General features: G+C 47.6%; 1 protein-coding gene across 4 annotated transcripts in view; it reads right to left on the reverse strand.

Moving 5' to 3' along the window:
* Positions 1-25252, reverse strand: part of LOC144174341 (leucine-rich repeat, immunoglobulin-like domain and transmembrane domain-containing protein 3) — a 265557-nt gene that overhangs the window by 85469 nt on the left and 154836 nt on the right. For 2 of the 4 annotated variants that reach the window (XM_077702990.1, XM_077702989.1), the window contains exon 2: positions 24782-24855. The exons of 1 other annotated variant lie outside the window; for it this stretch is intronic. The gene's annotated coding sequence lies outside the window, so the exon portion shown is untranslated. The remainder of the gene's footprint in view (positions 1-24781; positions 24856-25252) is intronic. One more of the 4 variants, XM_077702992.1, reaches the window with a different exon arrangement.

Here is a 25252-nt window from a genome sequence, read left to right on the forward strand (position 1 = left end):
CTTGGGCTTCGTCAACGCAGAAATTCTGGTCTGTCTGTCTGTCTGAAAGAAAATTTAATAATAACCGATACAAAGACGCACTGTGCTAAATACTACATGGTCTGTGACTCGCTTCGCCCACCCGGCCAAAGTGAAACAGAAACTGCGCAATAGCCTTATATACCCACAGCCAAATCTAAACGTGTAAGTCCGCTGTCAGTGTTCATACTTGCCAAACAAGAACAAGACATTACGCAAAAATAAGGCAGAAAATCTATATATCAGTGATAATTGCAGTGTTCCTTTAATAAAGAATTCACGGATACTTGGTTTTTGCGATAGCAAATGAAATAGTACATAAACTGCAGAAAACTGTCGCCTGTTGTTGCCCGCGCTACCTGGCGGCATTAAAAAAAATCAAACGGCAACAGGAACGAAAGGTTCCACTAGATAGGTTCCACGTTCCGCTTCGAACGTTCGTGGAGTAGGGCAACGTGAATCTATAAAAGTTGTAGTAGGGTGCCTCGATTCACGTGCGCCTGCGCCGCACATAGCGCTGGCATGAGGAACCCGCCTTGGAGCAGTGGAATGCGGTAAATTTAAATTGACTTGAGCACACCTCTAGCTTGTTATCTTGGGAGGAACAAGACGGGAGAGGAACAGCATGATAGGTGAGCGGGAAAGATAAAGGAGGGATTTACTCGCCATGGGCGCCAGTCGACTATCGTCTTTCGTCTACATTTGCAACGAAAGGAGAAGATACTCTGAAAGTTTTTTTTTACATCACTTTATTTGCTGCCTTCTGCTTACTCACTAACTCGGTGTGGGGAAGCGGCGACGCGTGGGGGCTTGGAGAAGGCGCTACTTTTGGCTTAGGCCGGCCCTTCAGGCAGAGATACGCTCACTGCTGTCATTGGTGGCTGTGAACCGCGCTCACAGCCGTCACTTTTCTCGCACTTTCGGCTTGTTCTTGCCACCCTAAAATGACGAGCAGAGCATGAAATGTTGTGTGCATTGCTCTCGATGGGCTCTTCTCTTACTTACTGAGTATTGCAAACTGAGAGTCTACAACGCAACCTTTTGCAGTGGCGCAGTGTACTGAAAATGACAACACATTTGTTGATATACGGGTAACATTACTCATTACGAACAGGTTCTACTATGTCCGAGATATATATCGGTAGTAACACAGGCATGGGCTATAAGGATAGTAAAAGCACTACGTAGAATTGTTCAAAAGACCTTACGTCTATTTCAAGCCTAACGTGGCGCGAATCTGATAGTCCTCTACGGCGATGTTCGGAATACATTTTTATCTCGAAGGTAAACTTGACGCTTCTCCAGGGCGCGTAGACAGAGCACGTCGTACTCAACAACTTGGTCCCGTTTTTTCTATTCAATTATCAACATTTTTCTTCTTATTAAGGAAAATAAAAATATTTATTCTCGGCATCGTGGGTTCGGGGCTTGACAAGCAACCGTTGTAAAAAAAGATAAATAAAACAACGCAAATTCCACGCCATGCGCAGAGCCCCCGCTGACGCCGGGTTAGAGTTTCGGGAAACAGGAACCGAGGCGGGGAGGGGGGGAAAGAAAGACGGCGGGCACAAGGGCCCTCGGGGTGACGTGACTACCCTGCTGCCGCCGCCGCCTTATTGTCCACTCTGTCCGCCACCCGTGTGGCCATCCATACGTCGCTAAAACAATCGTAGCTTTAAATCAACCGCGCAGAGAGGCCATCCGGAAAGAAAGCGGAGGGTCGAGCGGGGGAGAGGGGCGGCGGCAGAAACCCAGCGGGGGCACGCCAGTCTTTTGACTGGCTGTCGCACGCCTCTATGTCTTCGCATCGACTCGGCGCGGCGGCCGCGGCAATCAATGGAAACGTCAGAGCGGAGATTCTTCGAGAACCACTAAGAGCCCTGACCCTCATTTCGGGCCCGGCACCTTTTCGCGCTGGCGCGCTCTCCTCCGCGCCACCGGTCGCGTAATGAGCGTACCCCGAAGGCACCTCCGCCCCTCTCCCACCTCCCGTGTGTTTGCCGCCCTTCTCGAATTCTCGCCGGCCGTGGATCGCCCGAAGAGCAGAAAACGATGCTTGCCAAGGAAAGGGTAAAACGCTGGCCGAGACTCCAGACGGGAGAGGTGTGCGGAGAAGGCGGACGAGAAGGTGTAGCACGAGGTGACGGCCAAGAAAAGAGCAACTTTCACCTTCTCTTTCTGATGTTCTTCTCTTCTCTGGTGCGTTTCTTTCGCCACGTTGTGCTCTTTCATTCCTTTTTCATGCTTCGGCCTCCTCCGGCGAGTCCCTGCAAACGATCGCTTCCCCGAGCAGCTACGGCCTCTCCCTTTCCTCCTCGGAGCTTTCTCCGCCGCCTTCTCCCCCTGCCACCAGCCCCTCGGACCTTTCCCGGCAGATTCGGACGCATCGGAGCGCGAGGACCAATCTTCGCAGCACTGGCAGAAAGTAGTAGAAACGATGGCGTCAGACGCAGCGCTCGTCCTTTCCTCGCCGCTGACGACGCCGCCGCCGCCAACGTCGTCATCCTCTCCAACCCTGTCTCCTTTCACCCGCCCTCCTAGAACGGGCCATGTTTGCTTCCAATCTAGATTTCGCCCAGCACCGCCTGAAAAGTGAAGGGTCTCTCCCCCCTCCCCCCTCCCCTCTCTTCCCCTTTCCCTCCCATGCTTCCACCTTCTTCCCTACCTCGTATTTCTTTGCTGCTTTCCCCGGCTTACTCTCCCTTGTTTCGTTCTTTTTTTCGTGAACGTGTGCTCTACTTTGGCGGAATACTTTCCGCAGCTCGCTGCGCCCGCTTCCCGGCATCGTTCGTTTATGCTGTGATCCCGGTTTGGAATGAAATTGAGTCTTGGCCCTTCTTGCGTGCGTTTTGTTTGCGCCGGTGGGCAGGCCGCGCGTAAAAAAGAAGCGAGCCCCGTTTCTCCTTTCCTTTTTTTCGTCCCAGGCTGGCCGGAGACGCCGGGCCGAGTGAGAGGTGCTGAACTCGCTTGAGAGACCATCTATGAAATCGAACGGATTTACGAGGATTCGGGAACGATGGAAAGCTGGTTCTCCCGCCTTTCATAGCGGCTTTGCGGGGCCGCGCAAGTGTACGAGGACGACAAAACGCGTATGGCGCGCCAGTATGAGTATATTATTGAGCGTGAAACGGGCTGGCGTTGTAACTAAAATAAAGTACGTGCAGAAAGTGCTTAGGAGTTGGACAGTAAAGTTGCTGTGGTATTTTATTTAGTTTATTTATTTTATGTCAGTCTACGGGATGGGAGGAGGGGAAGCACCCACAATGAGGCTGGCCAGAACTGCAGGTTCATCGTAACGATCTGGACGTACGTTAGTGCAGCTTTTAGTCTCCCAATGTCCACAATGAATATACAAACTTGCATTAAAATCGCAACAGTAATATTGTTGTTGTTGTTATTATTATTATAACACTATAAAATTGTTTGTTTCCGTGTTACAGCATTACGCCTTTGTACTGCCGCACGAAGAAAAAAAAATGAGAAAAATCCACATAACCGTATCGCGAGTAGCTAAAAAATTCCGCTGTGCGGCCGAAACGTGCGTTGATTAAACTTATGACCTAAGTGGGACACCTAATTTGCACTGTCTCACTCACTCTATTTTTCAGAGTACAAAGCCCAGCACGGTCCTACCATGCCTACCACCTGTTCAGTGCCTGGTTACCGGTCTGCATTCAGCACATATTCCTGCCTCGCCTGCTGAGCACGCCTCTGTTCACCACACTTGTCACCGATTAGTTCAGACCGTCTAATCTGTCGAGCCCACCACCGCTCGTGCCGATGTTCATTAGCCAATGCCCCCACTGGAGACTATTTCACAGCTAGCGGACAGCCTGCCTTACAATACACTGGTTCTACCGTTGGTCATCTGTTAATAGAGGTGTGCATGGGCTCGGGCTTACCCGAAAGCCCGGGCACAGCCGGGCCCGCGGGCCGGGCTCGGCCCACCCGACTTACTGTTTACCCGGGCCCGGGCCGTACTCGGACCGAAATGTAAATGCTTGGGACGGGCCGGGCCGTCCTGACGGTCCGGGCTGGCCCAGCACAGTGAAGCAAAACTTAGGTTTTCTATGATATCACAGGAACTACATGTTGCTGACGCGGTAAAAGCCCGGGTCAGGTTTCTTTTTACATTCCACGGAACTTATCGTTAGGCCCCGAGGAACATGTGGGTGTATGGCAAGCCGGTAAGTGTGAGAGATCTGTAACTGCATGTCTTGGGATGAACTGAGCAACATATGCGGCTCAGCGACACACCGCCTAGGGAAGTACAACGAATGACAGTTCAGCGTGACTAGTTTTCACCTCTAAGTTCGGGCGAAAACAAATTTTCAATATGGAACACTTTGAACTGCAAACGCTGCTAGAGAAACCTGCGTCTCCATCTGTTTTCTGTAGCAGTGCCCTATTCAGAGTTGCGTTTCCTTCTGTGAAACGCAACTGAAAAGTGAAACTGTCAAAGACTGAGGTGACAATTCAACTTTAGTTTTGCTCTTTGTTTCGACGGGAGAACATCGTGGCGAGCGTAGCTGGTGGTAGGAGGTGGTGGCCTGTGCACTCGGGCGTCGTGGCCAGCAGACGAAGACGAAAGGAAAAGCGCAACAGGGGAGTAGGGTGGTTTAAATGCGCCAACAGCCGCCTAAACAGTAACACTTAATATGATTGGAACTTTATAGATAAGCGATATGAGTCGATATAGAACGTAGTGAAGCGGCAATGATAAAATATGCATAAATGCACGCGTGTACTTTGCGTCTCGATAATAAGAAGGGACCGAGTCCGACAGCCCTATATACTCTTGAGAAAAGGAAACGTATACGGACGAAACAACAAAGCAAGTACACACCCCGTTTAAACAAACACGAACCGGCTGGTCCCCTGGCATACAGGTTCCATTTCTGGATAGCAATAGCAAGAATCAGGTTCAAATGCCCAAGGTGCCATTCTACTTTTAATTGCTTGTTTTAATTCAATTATGGAACATTATGAAATTCTACAAACAATACCGGGTGGTTTTGTTCCCTTTAGGTGAGCTGCAGCTCTTTTTTTTTTTTTTACTTTTCAGTGGTGTGGCCCATATCGGGTTCGGCTACTTTTCTTGAATATCTTTTTTTATAGGTTGGGCGGTTCGGTCACCTTTATGTCTGTTTGAATTCTTTCGTATGTAGCTGAGCGAAGGACAGCTCCGGTAGGGATATGTGCATGATTGTTATGGTTAATTGGGGTTGTTTTGCCAGTTTAATGTTGGTTTTGCCTGTTATCATTTCCCTTACGATGCATTTTACCGCCTTTAGGTAGTTTTCGCTTCCAAACGTGCCCCAATCAGGCGTGGGTTGGAAACACGCAGCCGGGCCGGGCCGGGCCCGGGCCATAAGGCTAAGGTCTCGGGCCGGGCCGGGCCGGCCCGTCGGCATTCTTGGTCGGGTCGGGCCGGGCCTACTGCGATAAGCACCGGTCCCGGGCGGGGCTCAAGCCCAAATTTTCGGCCCCTGCACAGCTCTATCTGTTAATGCCACCCGTCGGTTCTGGTGAGCCAAACGCTGTTGTTCACGACAATTCTGCTGATGTTCTGCTCACCTGGAAACTTGTTGTTCATCGGTACCCTGGGATGACCGTTGCCTAGGCCGTCTCGCCCTCGCAGCAAGATGGTGAAGCTCCCCCCGCTTCCCCGGATGTGACCTTCGCCTAACCATTACTAGAACGGCGCGATGTGTTGATAAGCACCCGGTGAGCACCCTTATTGAACTTTGACGAGCCGTCATAACCCTTGCAAACACACTAGTCAATCAGCATTTAGCCTTCCACCTCCGCACCCCCCCCCCCCCCTTTAGTCTACCTTCGAGCCAATCAACGGGATGTGTAAGGGTCACGTTACAGGAACCTCACCGGCTTCATCACGAAATTATAGACATGCTGCCGAAAGCGTTCCAGATTAAATAAAATTGCGGTGTGGTCACTTGACGCGATGCCTGATGACAGCGCAAGTACGGCAGAGGTGTGTTTTATTATCCGACCATTTACCGTTCGTCCTGTGCATGTGTCCCTTCTTGTGTACCCGTCTTGTCACGCTTTTTACAAATTCGAAATGGTTTTACCAGCCAGCCCAAATTTCTGCGTTCAATTACAGTAGCCGACTGTTTTTTCGAACACCGAAAATTTGGACTTGCTGGATATTCCGGACTTTGCCGAAGAATGGCCAGTTGTAACAAAGGAGTAATGTATATGAACTACGGATATTTCAGACAAAGCCAAAAGCTCGATTTTCCGGACAAAATTTTCGGCGACAAAGCCACGGTGTAACTACAAGACGAAGCCATTTTGGATCCCAAGACACCTGCATACTTTCGGATTGGATGGGGATTGGCCTGACTCCCGCCGGGGTGACGAACTTTGACTTTGGAGACCATAATTTTGCATGTGGTCAGCGGCGGAAGAAATCTCAAATGCTGAAAACGGGTCATACGTGGCCAGTTTTTTTTAGACACCACTTTTTTTTTAGCCCCCAGGTGACGCTGACTATAAGCAACATTATCATCAGGTTTGTCCTGTGTCGCGCGTCGTGCACGTTCGCGACTTCTTCGCGAACCATTCACGACTTCTTCAGTCCTATTTAAACGAAATAAACTTCCTCTTTGCGACTCGCAGATTTTTCGGGCTTGTCTTTTATTCATAATATTTTTCGTTCCCCTCCAGAATAGAGTTTCATACCAACATATACTATAGGGAAATCTGGCGCTGCAGTCGCGGACCGTCGTGAACGTCGCAATTGCACCTAGCGACATTCCTCGCCTACTTGGCTCGGTTAGCCACATGGCTTCTTTTTTGTCTCGAAGCCGAAATCAACAAAAACGGGTAAGATCGTTTTCTTGTTCATCTTGCATGAAGCTTTAATAGAATCCCTAGCAAATAAATCTTTTTTGGTGTTTTAATTTTGTAATAACAAAACAAATTTCATTAATCTGCTGCAGTAATATTGTTGCTTTTTTGCAGCCAGAGGCAACTTTCCAGCCAGTTCGTGAGCCATACCAAGGACAAGTGGAACGGGCCTGCCCGGTATATGACGGAACGCTCGCTGAAGCGCCGCTCCCCTAGACGGTGGCGTCAGATTTCCCTCTCGTATAATATTAGTCTACCGTATACTGTCGGATACTGTATTGCCATTTTGTGGCCGTGCGATAATACGACAAATGCATGACGCATAAATTTATTCCTGGCACCTCTGGTTGTGGCCCACGCGCATAGCGACGCTCTCGAGCGAAGCCACTTTACGAGTACACCCCCTGGGTCCTTACGGTAGCGCTGTTAGTCCATGGTTAGTCTTTTCTCGCAGATTTGTCAGCCCTTCTGATGGCCGCAAACACGAGGAGTGCTCCCGGCACGTTCTTTTTTGCTCAGGTTTCCTATTAGGTTGACCTAGTTGGTTAGCACAAAGAGAAAGGCTTGGCAAAGATAAGACCAAAGGTCACGTGAGCGAACACCTGCCACCGCTACAGCGAGTGCACTTACCGGAAAACAGGTGAGCGGTAAGGATAGAGCACGCCGCGCCACTGCCAAGTAGGGATACCGGAACGAAAACCTACTACCACGTCAGCGCGCGCCCCCCTGGTGGCACCCTAGGGAGGAGATGGGTAAGGCCACACCCTCGCCCTCTGTTCGGAGGGGCAGCTGTCAGAATCCGCGTGGCAAAGATTTAGTCACATCATCGCGGTCACGTTTAATGACACCTTAACAGTTGCGCTGTAAAAATTTGTCACTTACATAAATTAGACCACGTATTTCTTGCAGGCACTATGTATTTCTTGCAGACTGACATGAAAACATAGAACCAGAGCCATTACCACAGACTACATGACAAAAAAGAGCATGAAAATAATTAAGATGGTTATTAAATTAACCAAGCCGCAAAGCAACACGCAAACTGTGACTAAAGGCAAACTTTGCCATGTGGGACACTGTATTACTATATTCACAGATTTCCGGGAGCGAATAAGTGTGAAATTCTGCTGTGTAAACGTTTGAACTGAACAAGTCAGCTATTTAAAAAATGCACACGTCTACAGTAAACGCCACAAGTGCTTATCCGGTTGAGGTAAGAAAAGCGAAGACAGTTCTGTTAAACAGCACCAGAGCACTGTATTCCCGTCTTAATGGAGGAGTATTCAAAACAGGCTAATCATAGGCGCCACAAACATTGTGCCCTGGACGAATTTTTCGTTGCTTGTTGTTTTGTATTTCGGATACCATTTATGGCTTCCTCGGGCCACTATCCTACGATGAATTTCTCTTAATGTATGTTTGCAAGAAATTTTTTTCACCAAATTTAGCAGTGGTAACTAAGCTTTCATTTTTAAATGTTTCTAGTTACGCCGATACGTCTATTCCTTCTCTATTTGTTACTTCTGGGGCTTGTGCTGCATGTGGCGTCTGCCGTGCCACATAAATTGTATATCTGCATCACCATGTTCCCACCTGCATGGTCCTCCGTGACCGCAGTATACTGTAAATAAATAAATAAATAAATAAATAAATAAATAAATAAATAAATAAATAAATAAATAAATAAATAAATAAAAGCTGGCTACAGTTAAATCTGGATGTAACGAAGTTGACAAACATTCGAATTTTTTCGTTACATCCAGGATTTCGTTACAGGCAGGTTTTGAGTTAAGGCTCGTGTGAATGAAGCAGAAACTAAACCGAAATACTTGACATAAGTGATGGTGAACTCACCCTTAAAGTGTTGACTCCACAGTGAAAAACTGCGTCAGTTGCACCTGCTGCTTTCCCGCAGGCGTAGTCACTAGACTCACTACACGGCACGCCAAAGAGGCAAGGTCACTTACCACCATATTAACAAGAGCAACTTAACTATCACACGCATTTTGACACATTTCAGAGCCTTAACCCATTTGAGGACCAACAAACTCATGGTGAAAGGGCGTGTTTTTGCAGACTTGATGTTCTTTTCCGCACTCAAAATTGTTGAGAGGGTGCCAGCTGGGATACTGTATAGCCGGTAGCGACGTTACTCTTTCTCGCCGGCGGAGAAAGCACTTAAAATTGCGAGTTTGTCTTGAAAAGATCGAAGTTTTTTGTTTTCTGGCAGCAGAACTCCTCACCGACGAACCGGACCGCATAGCAGTAGAGACTCGCGACCGCGTGCCGACAGGCAGGCCTAGCACCGTATTGACTCTGGAAATGCACGGTAGTTTCCGGTGCGGTTGAAGTTCGCTAAATTAGTGCATTTCTTCAGCTGCTTTGTCGAAAAAGGGCAAAAAAGACGCCTTATAAGCGTAGCGAATTCGTTACATCAAAGGTTAACCGTCGCAACGACTTCGGTACACAAAGGTCGCAAACAAATGGGTTTCAGTGGGGCTGGCAATGGGGAATTCAAAATTTCGTTAATTACAGGAATTCGTTGCGTAGGGGTTCGTTACATCCAGGTTTAACTGTACTTGCAATTTTTTATGTCCTGAGTAAGGTGCATGCAACGAAGAGGACGGATACAGAGGGTGTTCAAGTAAAAGCTGTGCATTTGTCTAAAAATATTTAAGTCTGTGTGTGGGCGATGGTTTTCCTACGTCATTAAATGCAGCATCTTGAGGCTGACGTACACTTGCTAATGTATGGACAGAGGCGGCAAATAGTGAAAAACGTTTTCGCCCGTGTAGTGTGTGTCAATGTATTGTGTAACTGGCTTGGTTTTTGTTACGTACGTATACAGTAGTCCTCACGGTACCCTGTGCGTCAGTATTGGCAAGTCTCAGTCAAAGCACTGAATCGTTGGTCTTCCACTTTTAATTGTCCCATTCTTTAATGTCAGCGCTGTGCTATAAACGCCTGTAAGCATTTAATGCAGTCACTTACATAGACTGCAACTATACCTCATCCGTTAATATAGATTTCCGTCCCTTGGGTGCAAAACAGGTGATGAATTGGCTGAACATCAAATCGCTGATCGTCTGTTTATTGGAGGCAAAATCTTAGTACATTGTTCATGACAAATAGAGGTTTCACATTGTAGAAAAATGTTTCCTGAGTAAAGCAAACAATTCATTTGGCATAGAAGTTGCTTTTGAAAAAAAACTGTGGTTTATTTTTCTTCAATAGGAATAGGTAAAACACGAAAGCGAAATGTGGAGCGAAATCCGCAGCGAAATGAGCATAATTTGCGGGTAGGCGGCTGTCTTCTAAGTGTGCTTGGCGAGCGACGTCCTGCTGGCGGGTCGCTTCGGCAAAGGTGTACTGACGTTATTTCCGTGACGGATATGACCTCAGTGAAATCTTGGTGTATCCCGGCATAAAACACTTTCGTGTTTAAATATATGACCCGAAAACGAACAACCCTAAGTATAACGTTGTCTTTAGTACTAAAGGTTGCTTCCCTTCAAGAAGATTCTTTACAGGCCGCTTGCTTCGTTGTACTGGCGTCATTTCCGTGACAGATATGACGTAAGTGAAATCTTCGTGAATCCAAACATAAAACACGTTCGTGTTAAAAATTGGAAATGCGACCCGAAAGTATTTGATTGGCTTCTTAAGGTTTTTCGTTAAATAATGTTTGGTCCCCCCCCCCCCCCCCCCCCCCGCGCCTGGTTTTTTATTCAAAGATCAATGAAGACCGACTCGTTTCGCTGTACCCACGCGTTGGCTATTTTGTTTCCTAAGCTTCGTTTATTCTCATCCCTAACAGTCCGACAACAAACAGCGCGCAGGGAATCGAGAGAAAGAGCAATTGCCGTTTCGGGAACCGGCCGAAAACGTTCCCAGCCTTGATTGCAAGCGGGGCTGTCCATTGCAGTGAAAGCTCGCGTTCTTCACGGGCGGAGGAGAAAAACAAAAGTAAAGGTGGCAGACTCAGTACCGGCGTAGTCGGCGCACGCAGGGCAAAGCGAGACCTGCGAGAACAGCGCGGCGGAGACCTTCTCCGAGGTGGCCGCGACCAGAGAAAAAAGCCGCAACCGAGAAGGAACGGTCCTTTCCCTGAACCGAGTAGGCCCGGGCCGTTTGCCGGATTAAGATGCAGGCCGTCGCCTGCGCGTTCAGCGTTCATTTAGCGGCCGCCTCTGCTGCCACCGGAACTCCTGTACCGACACACACACACGCACACAGGCGCGCTTAAGCGGGGCAACTTCCCTTGCGGCGCTGTTCTGCGACCTTCTTCGTCATACTTGCTCCTTTTTTTATTCTCGTGGAAGAAGGACTCGGAAGGGCCCTTGACTTATGGCCGCCGGAGCGAGAGATGCGGCGCTAGCGGTGGGGGCGACCGACGCGAGAGATAGGCGCTGCCCGGTTTTCGCCGCTTGTACGTAGCGCAGGATCCGGAGGCGCTGATCGAAACGACCAAACGCTCGTCTCCCCCCCTGACCACACGGAGACCCGGGCGAACCTTTAAACTGTCGTGACCGGAATGCCAGCGCCCGCTGCTCGGTCGAGGGCCGTCCGATTATTGCTGCTGTTGATCCTTATGGCTTGGTGCACCTAAGCCTGCAAGGCGCGAGATGGCTTTGCGGAGCCTGCGTCGCTCCGTGGTTAGCGCGGAGGATGTTATGCCTTCGTAAGTGGCAATTATCGCCATGTCCACGTGGATGCTCAGCCTCACTATTCGAAGCTGAGGAAGCGAAATGTTGTTGGTTACTTCTTTCTGTGTCGCTGTCTAAGAGTTATAGGCTGCACCTAACCCGTGCTTGCGTGAGACCGGTAGCGTCACATTCGCTTTCCTAGCCTTTATCTGAAGTAATTGAAGTAGTGTTATTACTTAGTAGTAGTAGTAGCAGTAGTAATACTAGTCAGGTTACTACTTTTTTATTTATTTATTTATTTAAAATACCTTACAGGCCCGGGGGCATTGAGTAAGGGGGGTTACATGAAAATTACAGAATGTACAAGCAGCCAACACTCGGCAGAAAAGATTGTAAAGAACCAAAAACTTCAGTACACACAAGGCAAAATCAGAGAAAAACAAGGGAAAATAACGGATAAGTACATTACAGGGAAATAACGCAAAAAGTACTACAATGTTCAAAGCACACGAACCACATCAAATGAAAGGTACAAATCTCACAATAACTTTTGGCGGTAGAAAATGCGAAAAAAGAATTAACATATTTGCAACAGATAGCGTACCCCTGAGACGCATAGAAAAAAGCTGAAGGCAAGGGGAAAAATAGATTAGATTGAAAACCCGAGCGATTCAACACCTTGCCCAGTGAAGGAAACAAGATGATGCCTAATTATATGTGCTACTCTGCAAGTGCTCGTGTAGAAGATGACGAAATGTTTCCTGATTATTTTCAGCAGCAATGCTATCAGGAAGGCTATTCCATAAGCTATTCCACTCAGCAGAGTGTTGGTTTGGGCGAGTTGGTAAATAGCAAAGTATCGAAGTGCAGCATAAGACCAGGGACAGAAACGCATGTAGAAGCCCTCAGTGTGTCGTCTTCTGTGTTTCCGTCCCTCGTCTTGTGCTGCACTTCGATACTCCGGTTATTGCTATTACTAGTACTATTACTATGATTGACAGTACTAGCTATTACTAGTACTAATATTGATAGTTGTAATATTAGTTGTAATATAGTTGTAATATAGTGGCCCAGCCCGGCATCGGCGGGTACTGCCTGTAGATCACAAAATAGCTAAACTCTAGCATCGCAAATACCATCAGAGTGTCAGAACAGGATCGAAGGGCTAGGATTTTTTGCTTTGAGTTTATACTTTTAGACGATCGCTGCTGCTGATATTATTACTACTAGTGCTAAGTAGTAATAATATCAGCAGCATAATAATACCGTAGCCTAGCCAAAGCGACTTCTGTGTCTCTGTTTCGTGTGTCGGTGGAGTATGCTCTCAAGTGTGGTGTTTAATTACGAGTAATTTGTTGTCTATCTGTTCACTCCAATCTGCTTGCCATGATTTACGAAGTTTGTTGTCGAATGTGTGGCTTCATGTCATTGTACGGTACTGTTGTTATATCAACTGTGTCTTGTGTGCAGCACCGGCAGTCATTTCATCAGTGACCTCATTCCCGACGATCCCACAGTGGCCTGGAACCCAGCGTATAGTTATATCAAGGTTGGCGGTACATGGGGACAGAATAGCCTTAAAAATAAGATTAACTACATCGTTTTTAGACTGTCTGTTAGAAGACAGCACACGTACAACGCTGAGGGAGTCCGTGTACACGATGTACTTTGGTATTTTGTGTTCGACAATGAGATCTAAAACCATTAAGATGCCGCATGCTTCAGCTGTAAAAATACAGTTCTGGACATTCATCGTTTGTCAGGCACGAAAGTTCTGTCCGTGCGCAGCAAAAGACACAACGGTAGCAGTATTTGAGGCATCCCTATAAAATTCTGCACACCGGTATTTATCCTACAGAAACACGAAATGCTGCAGAATCGCAATTCTTGGTGCCTTATTTTATCAAGCTGCGTAAAAGAGAGGTCACAGAACACAGGGCGCAGATTCCATGGTGGTATAAAATCAGTGATGGGTGTCTTGTGAATGTCTAAAAAGGGGACCTTGAGCTCAGAGGCTTCCTCTCTTACCCTAAGCGAAAAAGGCAGAGAGATGGAAGGACGATTTAAAAACAGTTTTTGTGAGGATGTATTATTAATGGTGGAATTAAAAGGTTAGTTAGTCAGGACCACGTTTTTTGAGGCACACAACAAGTCCATGTAAATCCTCTGGTGATATAGGGACCATTTATCACACTCGGCGTAGAGGTTCTGGACTGGGCTAGTGCGAAAAGCACCACATGCAAGGCGAAGCCCCAGATGCAGCACTGGGTCGAGCATTTTTAGAGCCGTTTTTGTTGCAGACCCATAAACGACACTTCCATTGTCCAATCGAAACCCCACCAGGCTGGGAAAAATACGTAAAAGGAGTTGCTTGTCAGTTCCATAGGACTGATGTGAGAGAATTTTAAGAATGTTGATTACTTTTAGGCATTTATGCTTAAGTTGTTCAATGTGAGGAATGAATGTGGGTTTTTCATCAAACACTATACTTCGAAACTTGTGTTCTTTTTTAACGGAAATCGAGACGCCATATAGAGTAATGTCTGGTTCCGGATGGATCCCACGCTTCCTGGAGAAGACAACACAAGTGCTTTTTCTGGGTTAAGTTTAAAACCGTTCTTGTCTGCCCAGCTGGCTAGTTTTTTTACACAGAGCTGGTCTTGACACTCACAGATGGACATACTGCATGATTTAAAAGATACCTGGACGTCGTCTACATAAATTGAATAAGAAATTGTAGGTGGCAATGCTTTCCCAAGAGAGTTCATCTTAACTATGAACAGAGTGCAACTTAGAACTGCCCCTTGCGCAACACCGTTTTCTTGCACATGAACCATTGAGAGTGCGCTACCAACTCTCACATGAAATGTTCCTTCGGACAAATAACTAGCAAGAGTGTTCATCATGTTGCCTGAGCCACCAAATGACTTCAGGTCACTGAGGATCCCGTAGCACCAGGCGGTGTCATAGGCCTTCTGAAGGTCAAAAATCGCTGTTGCGTAAGAACCTTTTATGAATAAAAGCATCCTTTATGTATGACTCGAGCGCTACAAGTTGATCGTTAGTGGATCGCCCTGCCCTGAAGCTTGCCTGGCAGCTCTCGAGAAGACCATTGTACTCAAGAAAGTACACGAGCCTCCCGTTTATCATCTTCTCGAGGAGCTTGCACAGGCAGCTTGTCAAACCAATGGGCCGATAACTGGCAGGAGAGGAAGGGTCCTTGCCTTCTTTCAGGAAAGCCACTACTACGGCCTCCCTCCAAGAGCGTGGAATGTGCCGCGAAAGCCATATTTTATTGTATAGATGTAGAAGTGTTTCAAGGCTGTCTGAGTGTAGGTGTTGTATCATGGTGTATATAATTTTGTCTGCACCTAGAGCTGAAGGCTTACATGTGGTCAGGGCTGCCTTCAGATCATGCATTGAAAAAGGAGAATTGTAGGAAGTGTGCGACATGTTGCTATCCCGCAGGGACTTCTTTTCTGCACATGTTTTATGTTGCATGAAAGTGTATGTGTAGTGTGCTGAACTGGACACGTGTTCGAAGTGTTGTGTAAGTGTGTTAGCCTGGTTTTCAAGTGTGTCCCCTGTTGTGCTAACCCGGGGCAGGCTGTGTATCTGTTGTCCTTTGAGCTTACGTATGTGTGTACAGACTTTGTGTGTGTCTGTGCATGAATTAATGAATGTCAAGAAGATGTGCCAACCCTCTAGTTTTGCCTCACGGCGCTCACATTTTCCAAACGCATTGGCCCGTTTGAACAAAAGGAGGTTACCCGATCTGGGGTACCGAAAAGGATACTCCACGCTTTGTTCTGGGCCTATCGCGCCCGCCTACAATCCACATTCCACCACGGCCTCCTCTGGTTGCGCGGGGCACCAGATGCGTGGAGAATGGACTTTTCGGCGTCGTCGAAAATGTGCGCCGTGAGTAGTTGGGAAGCTTCTTCAATGAGCAGGTGTCTTATGGTTGTGTAGTGCAGTTTGGATGTCTCTGTAAATGTATTCCAGTTAGCTCTTGCTTCATTGAACCTATTATGGGAAGATGGACTGCGTGGGCCTTGAGGTATATATGTTACTGAGGTGGGGAAGTGGTCACTGCCGTATGCCCACACCCCACTCGAGAAGAGGAAAGAGAAATGCGGAGCCAATATCCAAGTCAAGATATGAGTGTGTGTTGTGTCCTATATCAAAGTATGTGGGCTTATTTCTGTTGAAGATGCATGCTCCTGAAGATGTAAGAAATTTCTCTATGAGGCGACCTCGGGCATCCGTGCGAGTAGAGCCCCAAAGAGAATTGTGCGCATTAAGGTCGCCTGTGAGGATATATGGTTCGGGAAGCTGGTCAACCAGCGCCTCGGATTCAGAGCTCGAAAGAGCAAAATCAGGACGAATGTAAACGTAGCATACTGTTATAAACCGATTAAATATTGTTGTGCGAATTGCAACAGCCTCAAGGACAGTGTTCAAGGTGACAGGGTGGCATGCTAAGGATTTCCGGTTGATTATGGCCACACCACCAAAAGAGTGTGTGCAGCCAACCCTATCCTTTCTGAATACCACATAGCTATTTAAGAAATTTGTATGATTGGAATTTAAATGTGTTTCTTGGACACACATTGCACTTGGCTGATTAGCATGCAGAATATCGTACACGTCGTCAAGATTATTTAAAATGCCTCTGCAGTTTCATTGAACAATATTTTCTCTTCCCATTATTAAGTGTTCAGATCGACTGGAGAGTGTTGTTTATGTATTGTCTTTCGGGGCTTGAATTCTCGGAGGAGGTTTTTTCCGCCTGTCTGGAGGTTTGGATGAAGGGACCCGCTCCTTCCTCTGCGAAGCAGACAGAAAGGTCCCACATCCATCTCGTCATCCGATTTGTGGGGACTAGCCGGCGGACCGGACCCCTTGGACTTGGCACCCTTCCTGGTGCCCTTCGTTGGAGCCGCGACCGCGGAGGGTGTCAGGAGCGCCCCGGGGGGCAGAGGCGGTGCGGCGGGGGTGGAACTGATGCGGATGGGATGGTGGAACTGCCCTTACGTGTGCTTTGGGCCGGTGGAGAGGAAGCAGTGGATGAAGCGGCACCCCAACTGACGTGGTTGCCACCACAGCCGCTGCAGGCTCAGCAAGTGGTGTGGGGGCGGGGCGGGCCGCGAGAGGCAACCCGAGGGGAAGGGGGGGGGCGGAAGCGGGGCCAGGTACGACTCGCGGTACTGGGTCCCCCACCGAAACCAGACGCCTATCCGCCCCCCGGCGAGCTGCGTCGGCGTACCTCCCCAGGGGGAAAGAGGCGAACCTCTTTCGCGCCTCTGGGGAGGTGATGTTTTCCGTGACTTTGATGTTGATGATTTTCTTTTCGAGTTTGAATGTCTCGCAGGCTCGAGAATACCCACCGTGCGGACCTTGGCAGTTCATGCAAAGCAATTGATTCGAGGGGCAGTTATCGGCGGGATGACCTTGTTGCGCGCACTTGGCGCATGTTAGTTGGTCCCGACACGAGTCGGTACCATGCCCGAACCGTTGGCACTTGTAACAGCGCCGCGGATTCGGGATGTACGCTCGGACGGAGCGCCGGATGAATCCTGCATTGATATGGTCTGGAAGAGTTAAACGGTCGATCGTGAGGATGATGTGCCTGGTAGGTATTTTCTTATAATCTCGTCTTATGGATATTCGCCTGACTGCCGTTACACCCCGTTTTTTCAGGCCTTTTAGAAGATCGGCTTCCGTCTCGTTTGCCGGATATGGCGCCGAGATCACGCATTGCGAGCTGTTGAGGCTGCGGTAGGGCGTGACCTTGATGCGCAGATCGGCAATACGGGTCTGGCTCAGGAGATTTATGGCCTGTTGCTGGGTGGTGACTTCTACCAGCAGCTCTTCAGTTCTCTTCTTTTTGGCTTTGTAGTGTTCTCCGATAATTTCTTCCATGAATTTTGAAATCCGAAACACGGGCATTGAGGCAACAGGCTTGTCTTTTTCAAGGGATTCGCTAATCAAGATTCGGGGATAATTATCAGGTTTCGGGAGAGTGAAAATTGGAAGGGGTGGGTAGGCAACACCGGTGCGGCCACTTTTCAGGAACCAATCAGGTTTACGGGGGGGGGGGGTTGATTTATCCATGAGGCATTGTAAAAAAGCAGGGGACGGGGGTACTTTCTTCTCAAACCTTACCCTGATAGCTTCAGAGATCCCGGAGCTCCCTGCCTGGTAAACAGGCAGGAAGCCCATCCGCCGGAGCTTGACCTGGGCTCCGACGGCCACCGTTTGAAGTTTCTACCCTTCACCTTAAAACACATCCGCACGGTTGGATCCAGCTTATGTTTGGGGGCTCGGGTTCCGCGGTGTCGCCAATACTGTCACCAAGATTACTCAAGGTGCCCCTGCGGGGAACTATCCAGAAACGAATTGTACAAAGATAGTGCGCTCAAGCGACTACTTACCCATAAGAACTGTCATCTCAGTAGCGTAATCTATAACCATCAGTCACAATTTTGTTACAAATAACATGGGTTCCTACGGGAAGCGTGTGGTTGCAAAAGGCTGAACAGATGGCGCGCGCTTTTCGAAAGCGTGAAAATTTAGCTAAATTCAACTTCCAGAAGGGTGTTATTAAAGAAATTTTGTTCGCTTCTCTAGATATATGTTAGGACGAAATTCTTAAATTGGTTTTTTGACATTTGCATGGGTAGCATTTCTAAGCAAAAACAAGTTGGTATACCAACTGGCTTAATAGTCAGTAATAAATTCGCAAAAGACGTAATTTTTCCGTTGATGAATGGTTCATTCAGTCAGTGTATTTTGCACTTCTTTAAATAGGTATAGATTTGCTATGCTGAATTATAAAGGCAGTGGCGCGATTTCTACGTCACAGAAAAAGGACATAGACGATTGGTACGTAAAGACATTGGCGTGCCTATAGTGGGCCGTACAGGTGGCCGCCGAGAGAGAGAGAGAGAGAGAGAGAGAGAGAGAGAGAGAGAGAGAGAGAGAGAGAGAGAGAGAGAGAGAGAGAGAGAGAGAGAGAGAGAGAGAGAGAGAGAGAGAGAGTTGCTTTATTAGAAGAGAAACGAAAGCCGACTCAGCCGATAACTGCCTCTCGGGTTGAGGACACCTCAATCAAGACTGAGTCTAGGAGGGGAATAGACAGGAAAGAGGGTGGACAGAAAAAAAGATAGAAAGGGAGAATAAGAAATCGGTGCACAAGCCGCGCAGCATGGACAGTACTGGCGGCATCATAGCCGGTCCGAGAGTCCCGTGTCCTTTAAAAAGTCCAGCAGGGCTCGGAACGCTTTTTTGCGATTTGATTTGTGACAATGCGGGAACAACAGGTTTGATGAGGTGCATGAAGTCAGTCCCAGTTTCGCATACGACGCTCTCAGCTCTGATCGAGCCTGCGAATGATGTGCACACTCGCACAGTGCATGCGCGAGTGTATCTATTGCAGGACCGTGTGGGCAGGCGAGTGAACTGGCGATGCCAAGCCTGTGACTTCTTTCCGCGCAGTGGTGACAGCCGATTCGCAGACGAAGAAGGAGAGCACGGTCAGCCGAAGAGCGCGAGGCATTGCGCAATGTCAGATGGGAGAGAAACCCCGCGCCCTGAGAGGAGTATCCCCCACTTGAAAAAGAGGCGGCGGCGGTGTGTCTGAGTACAAAGTTGGGCTGTAGATGGCTGTCCGCAGATGGCCATGCTCCACTGTGTAACCATCCTGTGGGAAAGCCCGCTTACAGAGACAAGCACACACCGATCTCATAAAATTCGGCATAACCTCTGAACGCGAACGCATTGCTGGCACGACATTTTTTCAGAGGCAATACAGGCCATTTATATGAAAATATGAAGCGCTAGGACATTTTTCTTGTTTCTTATAATTTTTTTCTATAAGCTGAAAATTGTTGGTCTACGCTATAGTCGCCAGAGCCTGACTGCTGGGTCGTATCCATAACAGCTTCACTGAACAGATGGGCGCACGATCACAAGATCTATGTAGGTTGCTTGTAGGTAGTTGTGTTGTATAGGCAGTTGTACGTCACTTAAGCTGACGCTTGGAAATTTATCTGTAAATGTCACTAAATGTTTCAACAGACCTTCTGCTACGATTTTTTTTTTCGATAAATATAATCAGATAGCATAGCCCCTTCCTTTCTTCATTTCTTGTGTGTTAATTGAAAGCTCACGAAAGGCTGTTTTTCAGTTCGCACACATACAAGAGAATGATTAGAAAACTTTTGTAGGAAGTTGCGTTTGTCGCGAATCCCGCTCCGAAAATTTCCCAAGAAGAAGGAGCTCACCTAACTTCTTGTATGATCCAGCGTTGACAAAGACAATCGTGGAGAGCGTTTGGCAACTGCGGCTGTCATCGAACTTTAGAGAGAAGGCCATACTTAAAATAGTCCCTTTGAACAGTGTTGGCTACCGGCCTGGTACGCGGAAAGCCCTAGCTGCATCCAACCTTGTAATAAATAAAGCGACGAAGAAAAACAAAGGTGAACGCAGTTGAAAGTCGATCGAAGCTTGGTTAAAAGTAGCCAAATATTGACCAAGTATGGCGCGAGAGCTCATAGTTATGAAACGATAGCAGTAGTCGTTGCAAATAATAGCGCGATATAACATTTAGGTTAGGTTAGGTTTGAAGAACAGCTGTTTTGTTTTCTTACTATAAGGAGTGGGATGTGATATGAGGCCCGCGTCAATATCTCCTGCGAGCATTGGAGTGAGCGAACTCCAAAACAACCATTCTAGCAAAAACAAACATATTTTGCCAGGACGATAAGACTACATAATTTGCCACGCAATCCGTACGAAGCCGTGCGTAACGTTGCTGATAACTTTAACCAGCGGCGCCACATCAGAAACACACACACACACACACACACACACACAAAATTACCATCCCCTCCTTAAAGAAAGTTGAGAGAAGTACTAAAGCTAAAATGACGTACAAACTTCGCTGAAAGAGCGTCCAATCAATCGTCAAATCTTCAAAGATTTAAACCGCAAACGAAGAATGATCCCATGCGACAATTTTTTTCGCACTGAGTAAACGCATCTACGAACGAATAAATGTATACCGATGCGTGTTTTACGAGATAAAGGTATAATATTGCGCTCCTTCTTTGTGGTCGATGCGTGTATTGTCTTATCTAGAACCGTTCCTTTTTCACGATTTTCGAGTTACCGTTTTGACTCAATGGACTCCCGGTTTCGCGTACGGGAAGTGCGTCCAGAAATTTTATCAGAGCTCTTAGGTCGACCAACCGGTTTATGGGAAAATGCCTTAATGCTTTGAAAGAACGCCATCGGTTCCACTAAGACAGCTTTCACTTAAAAAAAATGCCCTCAAAACATGCTGTGAACGCGGTTGCACGGAGAAGCAAAACGAGCGAAATACACAACATACGATTGTTCGTAATTTGCGATTTTGCGTACGCCTGAGTTATATAAATCTTACAGGACTCCAGCTCTACACTAAGAGGCAAACATGGGCTGTCTATTACATGGTAGGTTTGTGGTGGGCTGGAATAGCTCTTCGGATAGGGCGCTTCAGGTTATTTCCGTTAAAACCGCCAGTGACAGTTACCCACAGTACGCGCTGAGATAAAATTTTCTACGATCACGTAGCGTTTAAGCAGTCCAATGTCATATAGTTTGTTGTCGAGCAGTTCTGTTAAAGCACAAATAAAGTACTTTTCGGTAACCATACATCTCCGGTCGAAGACCATGTATTGAAAGCAAACGGGCATTCCCAATCGCCTACAACATTCCGGCGAACCAAACAAATATGAAAAGCAAATGAAAGTCAACGTTATGATAGCGTCGTCTTAGCTTCCAACTGCAGTGTATTTTTTTCCCAAGTTAGCTATATTGAGGGCTACACGGCACTCGCGCTAAAAGGATGAACATTTAAGGCGAGTTGGTACTGGTTATGCATCTTGAACTTCCGCGTAACGAACAAAGACATGAGGTAAAGAAGACGACAGGACGACGCTGTACACACAACTACGTTTATTGAAAAGAAAACGCAAAATTAAGTACTACGACCGAACCCACGTGAGTGAGTTTTTGTTAGAACACAAATTTTGTTATATCACAGATCGTTAGAGCACAAAAACTCCCTCCAACACAAGACATATTCACACGTCAGCAAGCATTGTTCTGAACGCGGGTGTGCTCCGCTTTTTCAAGAAAACACCATTCTTTCGGTGCACGGCAATCACATCACTAGGGACATCATCGAGGCATATCATATTAGAAAAACTGGAGAAGTGTGTATCAGCGAACCGTCAATAACACTGCACAAAAACAGAATTTAGGTTTTTGGTTTGGTCCGTGCGTTAATAATAAGTTTGTTATAAAGTAGATGTACGTCATGATGTAAGAGCACGTGGGTTCAGTCGTAGTACTTATGTTTCCATTTTCTTTTCAATAAACCTAGTTGTGAGTACAGCGTCGTTTTGTCGTCTTCTGTACCTCCCGTCTTTGTCTATTACGCTGAAATTAAGATGCGCTCGCGATAAAGTTGGCGTTTGCGCCGAATTCTGCTGACTGGCACGAAAAGCCCCGGGGCCCCAGCCATAGACAGCTTCGCTCTAAAGAAAACAAATGAGGGGAGGCCACTGTAAGCCTTGGGTGTGCGCGAGCTTTTACGGGACATTTATTGGTATGCCTTTCCCTGTCTTCACAGTACTCGTGGGGCCGTCATCCGGTTCTGGTACGTACAAATCTGGTGGGAACACCCATCAGCATTTTCTCTCTCTCTCAATCTCCGATTTTTCTTTTAAACGTAGCTGATATTTCCGTCCATAGTTTCGTGATCATGACATTGCGTGCGCCGAGTGCGAGGCATGACGGCATAAAAGCGCAACCGCAAACCGCGCGAGAACTATTCCGTCTCGTTTGTTCATCCTGCCAACCCTTTTTTTTTTGTATGTGTGTGTGTGTCCTGTGTCCCGTGCCATTTGCTGGCGCTAATGGACAGCTCCGCAGAGCTCGGGGACTCGCAGGTTGGCAGGAGAGCACGCCGTCTCGATTTCGCTCGAGCCAGACGTATCGATCAGATCCAGTTAGTGTCGCGGGGACGGAACTCTTACTTCCGAGGAACCGCGGTTCGAGTCGCGTGGAGGAAAAGGATCTCTTAGCCCGCGTCCTCACCGCCGTGGTGGAGTTGTGCGTTTTTTGCCTCTCGAAAGGCTCGTTTTCGCGAAGCCGCAAGGAGCAGAAAAATCATTAATCTTGGTGGTCAGATCAGGCAACCACGTCCGCTGTAGTTTCACGATTGCGGAGCCACTCAAGTATTCAGGAAACATGCCATCATCCCTCTGCTTGTTGCGCGGGTGATTTAACTGCTTCGCGTGCAGGAGGAGGATATAGTGTCACCGCTCCCTTCCATTTGTTAAGCTTAAAGCGTAATCACGCCATTACAGACGGTTCACTTTAGTACGAAGTTTTAGAGGAACAGTTTTTTTTAGCGATGGGTGAACTTCTGATATCTGAAGCGTTATATCTGCATTCGTAATTCTCCGCTCATTTGAAAGGTTGTTTTCCACGGCGGGTTGGTATTTTTGTTGAGTGAGAGAGAGAGAGAAAGAGAAAGCGACAGAGAGAGATGCGATGCACTTTGGGGTGCTAGCATCTCGCTTTTCTTTTTATTTTTATGCGTTATTTTTATAAGCCGTAGTGAAGCGAAAGGTCTTGAACGCCTCTTTTGCCCCAGTTCTTAAACCACACAAGCTTAGTCATAAGTACACGTGTTTTGCCGATTACGTTGCCGAAATTTTGTCCAAAAGCAGCAAAAATAAGCTGAAGAAGTGGTGACCATACTCGGTTCAGAAGCATTTCTCCTGCGGCTGGTGCAAGAACCTACAATAACACCATGGCGTCACATTCTTCATAATCATCATTTCATTATGTACAGGAAGAGGAAGGTCTTTTCGAATGATGTCAAACTGATACTTAAGCTCGCCCATCACAAGCGATTATTATCCGAATCCTCAACTATAGCCCCCCCCCCCCCTCCCCCCATTGGCTTATCACGTGCATTATGTGCTCTGACCAAGTTCAGTTATAATTGCGTTACCGACAGGTGGTTCATGTCAACAAGAATTTAGCTCCGCTGATCCGCTATCAGAAAATGACAGCCAAAAGTCACGCACGAGTGGGGATTGATTCTATTTTTCTTTATTTATTAATGCAAGCTTGAGAGCCTTAGGCCGCGTTCAGACTACAGTCGCATCCTCAGTAAGTGGCGTATTTATCGCAATCTGCGCAACTGCTGGAACTTCCGTATACGCAGCTAGCGACCGACTAAGCTTGCATTGAGCCCTTCGGTAAGATACGGATTTTACGACTAGTCAATCACCGCTCTGGGGCAACTGCGTTTCGCATGTTTCATCATGGCGCCGATAAGCAAGCTGCTATTGGTGGGGGTCGAGACTCTTCAAGCCCAAAATGAGCTTATCATCGTCTACGAGATAACTGACGCAGACGCAGGCGTCGTAGAACAATGTGGGCTCGTCAAATCTTCCTCGATATAGCCGTTGACGGAGATTTCCACAGTCTTTATGCGTAGCTGAAGACTAGCGATACCGCGTTGTTCTACGACGTTGCATCAGCGGATGCCTGCGATGGCGGTGACCGGATGAAAAATCATCTGGGGAGGCCGGAAGGCCCGTGACCGGAAAGTGCAAACCGACACTCCTCTGCCCATTGGCTCCGCCGTAACAGTCGTACCTGTGCTTGTCGTAGAAGTTGCGGACCCTCCAACATTTACGCCCATGCTGCCAGCAAACGTTGCGTACTTTACGCTCAATGCAGCGATAGTCTGCACAAACGCATTGCGTTTTCTTTTTGCGTTTACGCTTACGATACGTACGAACGATGCGTACTTCCGCTTCCATCGCCCCGCTGCCAGCCTAATAACCAAAACACCCCCGCGCCGAGCTACGCGCGAAGATACACATAGCGCTACCCACTGCGCAGGCGTGATGCAGGCTGACGTCACGTGTCCTCTTTCTTCTCCGCTGTATTATCGCTCGTTCTCATCGGTTCGGAGCTCGCCTCCCCGTCTCACACATGGGTTACACGCATTTTTCGTCTTTGGGCCTAGAATACTAACGCATAAAAATACATTATTGCCCAGACACAAAATGGCACCATGCTTTGCATTGAAGGTGCTCGGGAGAACCTCTTGTTTATGTCACGTCATTTTCTTGTTTCACTTACGGGCAATATCATAAACTACTCACAGGAGAACGAACCTGTCATGCTGACCGCTCCTGTGGAAAGGGTTCGCATCATTCGGTAGCTTCCGCTCCTGAACCTGCGAAAGAGGAAGGTACATTATTGTGAGACGTTAAAATGTATAAAAAAAAATAAAAAGGCTCTTCCCGCACAAATAAAAGTACAGCACCTTAGCACAGTCAAGAGTCAAGTGCTCTGGTAAACTTAACTCAAATATCACTTCATGGACGTAGGGCGCGATGAATCCAGTCAAGCCCCTCAATCGCAACCATGCCGATGTTGTACTTCTGTCTTGGTGTACTCACGGCAGGACACAAAATATACTCGATGCGCTGAACCAATTTTCGGGCTATATAATATACCTCAGGGAACCAACTGCGAGCCCAAGGACCGTTGAGACCGCAGTCTATGCGCCAATGCATGCATCAACGACGGGATTGTAGCAAGAATAAGACCGCTCAAGTGCCTCGGAGTCC

Source organism: Haemaphysalis longicornis, unplaced genomic scaffold, assembly GCF_048455015.1.
Source record: "Haemaphysalis longicornis isolate Haplotype H1 unplaced genomic scaffold, Haemaphysalis longicornis Haplotype H1 scaffold_3, whole genome shotgun sequence".
NCBI lineage: Eukaryota > Metazoa > Arthropoda > Arachnida > Ixodida > Ixodidae > Haemaphysalis > Haemaphysalis longicornis.